Below are 8,740 nucleotides of genomic sequence, written 5' to 3' on the forward strand. Positions count from 1 at the left end.
CAAAAATTGATTTTTTTCGAAATCAAACTAAGTATACCAGCGTATTATTTGGGTCACCTAGATTACGAAAACACCGGGTTATAACAGGATCCGAGCAGAACTAAGGGAATGAGAGCACTTTGAAAATCCTGAAAAAGTCGTTTTCGACGTCCGTTTTTGAGGCCAAAAATGGGCATCAAAAATGCCATATCTCGGCTATCGTAAGAGCTACGACCTTGCGGATGGTCTCGTTGGATTCAAAATGACGAAACTAAGACAAAACCGTTGGAATTTTCCCGATAGCTCCCATAGAAGCCGAGATATCGACCTTCAAAGTTTGGGTTTTTTCATTTTTTGGGTATACCCCCCCGTATCGAATTTTTTCACCAAAAATTGATTTTTTTCGAAATCAAACTAAATATACCAGCGTATTATTTGGGTCACCTAGATTACGAAAACACCGGATTATAACAGGATCCGAGCAGAACTAAGGGAATGAGAGCACTTTGAAAATCCTGAAAAAGTCGTTTTCGTCGTCCGTTTTTGAGGCCAAAAATGGGCATCAAAAATGCCATATCTCGGCTATCGTAAGAGCTACGACCTTGCGGATGGTCTCGTTGGATTCAAAATGACGAAACTAAGACAAAACCGTTGGAATTTTCCCGATAGCTCCCATAGAAGCCGAGATATCGACCTTCAAAGTTTGGGTTTTTTCATTTTTCGGGTATACCCCCCCGTATCGAATTTTTTCACCAAAAATTGATTTTTTTCGAAATCAAACTAAGTATACCAGCGTAATATTTGGGTCACCTAGATTACGAAAACACCGGGTTATAACAGGATCCGAGCAGAACTAAGGGAATGAGAGCACTTTGAAAATCCTGAAAAAGTCGTTTTCGTCGTCCGTTTTTGAGGCCAAAAATGGGCATCAAAAATGCCATATCTCGGCTATCGTAAGAGCTACGACCTTGCGGATGGTCTCGTTGGATTCAGAATGACGAAACTAAGGCAAAACCGTTGGAATTTTCCCGATAGCTCCCATAGAAGCCGAGATATCGACCTTTAAAGTTTGGGTTTTTTCATTTTTCGGGTATACCCCCCGTATCGAATTTTTTCACCAAAAATTGATTTTTTTCGAAATCAAACTAAGTATACCAGCGTATTATTTGGGTCACCTAGATTACGAAAACACCGGGTTATAACAGGATCCGAGCAGAACTAAGGGAATGAGAGCACTTTGAAAATCCTGAAAAAGTCGTTTTCGTCGTCCGTTTTTGAGGCCAAAAATGGGCATCAAAAATGCCATATCTCGGCTATCGTAAGAGCTACGACTTTGCGGATAGTCTCGTTGGATTCAAAATGACGAAACTAAGACAAAACCGTTGGAATTTTCCCGATAGCTCCCATAGAAGCCGAGATATTGACCTTCAAAGTTTGGGTTTTTACATTTTTCGGGTATACCCCCCCGTATCGAATTTTTTCACCAAAAATTGATTTTTTTCGAAATCAAACTAAATATACCAGCGTATTATTTGGGTCACCTAGATTACGAAAACACCGGGTTATAACAGGATCCGAGCAGAACTAAGGGAATGAGAGCACTTTGAAAATCCTAAAAAAGTCGTTTTCGTCGTCCGTTTTTGAGGCCAAAAATGGGCATCAAAAATGCCATATCTCAATTATCGTAAGAGCTACGACCTTGCGGATGGTCTCGTTGGATTCAGAATGACGAAACTAAGGCAAAACCGTTGGAATTTTCCCGATAGCTCCCATAGAAGCCGAGATATCGACCTTTAAAGTTTGGGTTTTTTCATTTTTCGGGTATACCCCCCGTATCGAATTTTTTCACCAAAAATTGATTTTTTTCGAAATCAAACTAAGTATACCAGCGTATTATTTGGGTCACCTAGATTACGAAAACACCGGGTTATAACAGGATCCGAGCAGAACTAAGGGAATGAGAGCACTTTGAAAATCCTGAAAAAGTCGTTTTCGTCGTCCGTTTTTGAGGCCAAAAATGGGCATCAAAAATGCCATATCTCGGCTATCGTAAGAGCTACGACTTTGCGGATAGTCTCGTTGGATTCAAAATGACGAAACTAAGACAAAACCGTTGGAATTTTCCCGATAGCTCCCATAGAAGCCGAGATATTGACCTTCAAAGTTTGGGTTTTTTCATTTTTCGGGTATACCCCCCCGTATCGAATTTTTTCACCAAAAATTGATTTTTTTCGAAATCAAACTAAATATACCAGAGTATTATTTGGGTCACCTAGATTACGAAAACACCGGGTTATAACAGGATCCGAGCAGAACTAAAGGAATGAGAGCACTTTGAAAATCCTGAAAAAGTCGTTTTCGTCGTCCGTTTTTGAGGCCAAAAATGGGCATCAAAAATGCCATATCTCGGCTATCGTAAGAGCTACGACCTTGCGGATAGTCTCGTTGGATTCAAAATGACGAAACTAAGACAAAACCGTTGGAATTTTCCCGATAGCTCCCATAGAAGCCGAGATATCGACCTTCAAAGTTTGGGTTTTTTCATTTTTCGGGTATACCCCCCCGTATCGAATTTTTTCACCAAAAATTGATTTTTTTCGAAATCAAACTAAATATACCAGCGTACTATTTGGGTCACCTAGATTACGAAAACACCGGGTTATAACAGGATCCGAGCAGAACTAAAGGAATGAGAGCACTTTGAAAATCCTGAAAAAGTCGTTTTCGTCGTCCGTTTTTGAGGCCAAAAATGGACATCAAAAATGCCATATCTCGGCTATCGTAAGAGCTACGACCTTGCGGATAGTCTCGTTGGATTCAAAATGACGAAACTAAGACAAAACCGTTGGAATTTTCCCGATAGCTCCCATAGAAGCCGAGATATCGACCTTCAAAGTTTGGGTTTTTTCATTTTTCGGGTATACCCCCCCGTATCGAATTTTTTCACCAAAAATTGATTTTTTTCGAAATCAAACTAAGTATACCAGCGTATTATTTGGGTCACCTAGATTACGAAAACACCGGGTTATAACAAGATCCGAGCAGAACTAAGGGAATGAGAGCACTTTGAAAATCCTGAAAAAGTCGTTTTCGTTGTCCGTTTTTGAGGCCAAAAATGGGCATCAAAAATGCCATATCTCGGCTATCGTAAAAGCTACGACCTTGCGGATGGTCTCGTTGGATTCAGAATGACGAAACTAAGACAAAACCGTTGGAATTTTCCCGATAGCTCGCATAGAAGCCGAGATATCGACCTTCAAAGTTTGGGTTTTTTCATTTTTCGGGTATACCCCCCGTATCGAATTTTTTCACCAAAAATTGATTTTTTTCGAAATCAAACTAAGTATACCAGCGTAATATTTGGGTCACCTAGATTACGAAAACACCGGGTTATAACAGGATCCGAGCAGAACTAAGGGAATGAGAGCACTTTGAAAATCCTGAAAAAGTCGTTTTCGACGTCCGTTTTTGAGGCCAAAAATGGGCATCAAAAATGCCATATCTCGGCTATCGTAAGAGCTACGACCTTGCGGATGGTCTCGTTGGATTCAAAATGACGAAACTAAGACAAAACCGTTGGAATTTTCCCGATAGCTCTCATAGAAGCCGAGATATCGACCTTCAAAGTTTGGCTTTTTTCATTTTTCGGGTATACCCCCCCGTATCGAATTTTTTCACCAAAAATTGATTTTTTTCGAAATCAAACTAAGTATACCAGCGTATTATTTGGGTCACCTAGATTACGAAAACACCGGGTTATAACAGGATCCGAGCAGAACTAAGGGAATGAGAGCACTTTGAAAATCCTGAAAAAGTCGTTTTCGACGTCCGTTTTTGAGGCCAAAAATGGGCATCAAAAATCCCATATCTCGGCTATCGTAAGAGCTACGACCTTGCGGATGGTCTCGTTGGATTCAAAATGACGAAACTAAGACAAAACCGTTGGAATTTTCCCGATAGCTCCCATAGAAGCCGAGATATCGACCTTCAAAGTTTGGGTTTTTTCATTTTTCGGGTATACCCCCCCGTATCGAATTTTTTCACCAAAAATTGATTTTTTTCGAAATCAAACTAAATATACCAGCGTATTATTTGGGTCACCTAGATTACGAAAACACCGGGTTATAACAGGATCCGAGCAGAACTAAGGGAATGAGAGCACTTTGAAAATCCTGAAAAAGTCGTTTTCGTCGTCCGTTTTTGAGGCCAAAAATGGGCATCAAAAATGCCATATCTCGGCTATCGTAAGAGCTACGACCTTGCGGATGGTCTTGTTGGATTCAAAATGACGAAACTAGGACAAAACCGTTGGAATTTTCCCGATAGCTCCCATAGAAGCCGAGATATCGACCTTCAAAGTTTGGGTTTTTTCATTTTTTGGGTATACCCCCCCGTATCGAATTTTTTCACCAAAAATTGATTTTTTTCGAAATCAAACTAAATATACCAGCGTATTATTTGGGTCACCTAGATTACGAAAACACCGGATTATAACAGGATCCGAGCAGAACTAAGGGAATGAGAGCACTTTGAAAATCCTGAAAAAGTCGTTTTCGTCGTCCGTTTTTGAGGCCAAAAATGGGCATCAAAAATGCCATATCTCGGCTATCGTAAGAGCTACGACCTTGCGGATGGTCTCGTTGGATTCAAAATGACGAAACTAAGACAAAACCGTTGGAATTTTCCCGATAGCTCTCATAGAAGCCGAGATATCGACCTTCAAAGTTTGGCTTTTTTCATTTTTCGGGTATACCCCCCCGTATCGAATTTTTTCACCAAAAATTGATTTTTTTCGAAATCAAACTAAGTATACCAGCGTATTATTTGGGTCACCTAGATTACGAAAACACCGGGTTATAACAGGATCCGAGCAGAACTAAGGGAATGAGAGCACTTTGAAAATCCTGAAAAAGTCGTTTTCGACGTCCGTTTTTGAGGCCAAAAATGGGCATCAAAAATCCCATATCTCGGCTATCGTAAGAGCTACGACCTTGCGGATGGTCTCGTTGGATTCAAAATGACGAAACTAAGACAAAACCGTTGGAATTTTCCCGATAGCTCCCATAGAAGCCGAGATATCGACCTTCAAAGTTTGGGTTTTTTCATTTTTCGGGTATACCCCCCCGTATCGAATTTTTTCACCAAAAATTGATTTTTTTCGAAATCAAACTAAATATACCAGCGTATTATTTGGGTCACCTAGATTACGAAAACACCGGGTTATAACAGGATCCGAGCAGAACTAAGGGAATGAGAGCACTTTGAAAATCCTGAAAAAGTCGTTTTCGTCGTCCGTTTTTGAGGCCAAAAATGGGCATCAAAAATGCCATATCTCGGCTATCGTAAGAGCTACGACCTTGCGGATGGTCTCGTTGGATTCAAAATGACGAAACTAAGACAAAACCGTTGGAATTTTCCCGATAGCTCTCATAGAAGCCGAGATATCGACCTTCAAAGTTTGGGTTTTTTCATTTTTCGGGTATACCCCCCCGTATCGAATTTTTTCACCAAAAATTGATTTTTTTCGAAATCAAACTAAGTATACCAGCGTAATATTTGGGTCACCTAGATTACGAAAACACCGGGTTATAACAGGATCCGAGCAGAACTAAGGGAATGAGAGCACTTTGAAAATCCTGAAAAAGTCGTTTTCGTCGTCCGTTTTTGAGGCCAAAAATGGGCATCAAAAATGCCATATCTCGGCTATCGTAAGAGCTACGACCTTGCGGATGGTCTCGTTGGATTCAAAATGACGAAACTAAGACAAAACCGTTGGAATTTTCCCGATAGCTCCCATAGAAGCCGAGATATTGACCTTCAAAGTTTGGGTTTTTTCATTTTTCGGGTATACCCCCCCGTATCGAATTTTTTCACCAAAAATTGATTTTTTTTTAAATCAAACTAAATATACCAGAGTATTATTTGGGTCACCTAGATTACGAAAACACCAGGTTATAACAGGATCCGAGCAGAACTAAAGGAATGAGAGCACTTTGAAAATCCTGAAAAAGTCGTTTTCGTCGTCCGTTTTTGAGGCCAAAAATGGGCATCAAAAATGCCATATCTTGGCTATCGTAAGAGCTACGACCTTGCGGATAGTCTCGTTGGATTCAAAATGACGAAACTAAGACAAAACCGTTGGAATTTTCCCGATAGCTCCCATAGAAGCCGAGATATCGACCTTCAAAGTTTGGGTTTTTTCATTTTTCGGGTATACCCCCCCGTATCGAATTTTTTCACCAAAAATTGATTTTTTTCGAAATCAAACTAAATATACCAGCGTATTGTTTGGGTCACCTAGATTACCAAAGCACCGGGTTATAACAGGATCCGAGCAGAACTAAGGGAATGAGAGCACTTTGAAAATCCTGAAAAAGTCGTTTTCGTCGTCCGTTTTTGAGGCCAAAAATGGGCATCAAAAATGCCATATCTCGGCTATCGTAAGAGCTACGACCTTGCGGATAGTCTCGTTGGATTCAAAATGACGAAACTAAGACAAAACCGTTGGAATTTTCCCGATAGCTCCCATAGAAGCCGAGATATCGATCTTCAAAGTTTGGGTTTTTTCATTTTTCGGGTATACCCCCCCGTATCGAATTTTTTCACCAAAAATTGATTTTTTTTGAAATCAAACTAAGTATACCAGCGTATTATTTGGGTCACCTAGATTACGAAAACACCGGGTTATAAGAGGATCCGAGCAGAACTAAGGGAATGAGAGCACTTTGAAAATCCTGAAAAAGTCGTTTTCGACGTCCGTTTTTGAGGCCAAAAATGGGCATCAAAAATGCCATATCTCAATTATCGTAAGAGCTACGACCTTGCGGATGGTCTCGTTGGATTCAGAATGACGAAACTAAGACAAAATTGTTGGAATTTTCCCGATAGCTCCCATAGAAGCCGAGATATCGACCTTCAAAGTTTGGGTTTTTTCATTTTTCGGGTATACCCCCCGTATCGAATTTTTTCACCAAAAATTGATTTTTTTCGAAATCAAACTAAGTATACCAGCGTATTATTTGGGTCACCTAGATTACGAAAACACCGGGTTATAACAGGATCCGAGCAGAACTAAGGGAATGAGAGCACTTTGAAAATCCTGAAAAAGTCGTTTTCGACGTCCGTTTTTGAGGCCAAAAATGGGCATCAAAAATGCCATATCTCGGCTATCGTAAAAGCTACGACCTTGCGGATGGTCTCGTTGGATTCAGAATGACGAAACTAAGACAAAACCGTTGGAATTTTCCCGATAGCTCGCATAGAAGCCGAGATATCGACCTTCAAAGTTTGGGTTTTTTCATTTTTCGGGTATACCCCCCGTATCGAATTTTTTCACCAAAAATTGATTTTTTTCGAAATCAAACTAAGTATACCAGCGTAATATTTGGGTCACCTAGATTACGAAAACACCGGGTTATAACAGGATCCGAGCAGAACTAAGGGAATGAGAGCACTTTGAAAATCCTGAAAAAGTCGTTTTCGTCGTCCGTTTTTGAGGCCAAAAATGGGCATCAAAAATGCCATATCTCGGCTATCGTAAGAGCTACGACCTTGCGGATGGTCTCGTTGGATTCAAAATGACGAAACTAAGACAAAACCGTTGGAATTTTCCCGATAGCTCCCATAGAAGCCGAGATATCGACCTTCAAAGTTTGGGTTTTTTCATTTTTCGGGTATACCCCCCCCGTATCGAATTTTTTCACCAAAAATTGATTTTTTTCGAAATCAAACTAAATATACCAGCGTATTATTTGGGTCACCTAGATTACGAAAACACCGGGTTATAACAGGATCCGAGCAGAACTAAGGGAATGAGAGCACTTTGAAAATCCTGAAAAAGTCGTTTTCGTCGTCCGTTTTTGAGGCCAAAAATGGGCATCAAAAATGCCATATCTCGGCTATCGTAAGAGCTACGACCTTGCGGATGGTCTCGTTGGATTCAAAATGACGAAACTAAGACAAAACCGTTGGAATTTTCCCGATAGCTCCCATAGAAGCCGAGATATCGACCTTCAAAGTTTGGGTTTTTTCATTTTTCGGGTATACCCCCCCGTATCGAATTTTTTCATCAAAAATTGATTTTTTTCGAAATCAAACTAAGTATACCAGCGTATTATTTGGGTCACCTAGATTACGAAAACACCGGGTTATAACAGGATCCGAGCAGAACTAAGGGAATGAGAGCACTTTGAAAATCCTGAAAAAGTCGTTTTCGTCGTCCGTTTTTGAGGCCAAAAATGGGCATCAAAAATGCCATATCTCGGCTATCGTAAGAGCTACGACCTTGCGGATGGTCTCGTTGGATTCAAAATGACGAAACTAAGACAAAACCGTTGGAATTTTCCCGATAGCTCTCATAGAAGCCGAGATATCGACCTTCAAAGTTTGGCTTTTTTCATTTTTCGGGTATACCCCCCCGTATCGAATTTTTTCACCAAAAATTGATTTTTTTCGAAATCAAACTAAGTATACCAGCGTATTATTTGGGTCACCTAGATTACGAAAACACCGGGTTATAACAGGATCCGAGCAGAACTAAGGGAATGAGAGCACTTTGAAAATCCTGAAAAAGTCGTTTTCGACGTCCGTTTTTGAGGCCAAAAATGGGCATCAAAAATCCCATATCTCGGCTATCGTAAGAGCTACGACCTTGCGGATGGTCTCGTTGGATTCAAAATGACGAAACTAAGACAAAACCGTTGGAATTTTCCCGATAGCTCCCATAGAAGCCGAGATATCGACCTTCAAAGTTTGGGTTTTT

This window comes from Anthonomus grandis, chromosome 6 (genome assembly GCF_022605725.1).
Source record: "Anthonomus grandis grandis chromosome 6, icAntGran1.3, whole genome shotgun sequence".
Lineage (NCBI taxonomy): Eukaryota > Metazoa > Arthropoda > Insecta > Coleoptera > Curculionidae > Anthonomus > Anthonomus grandis.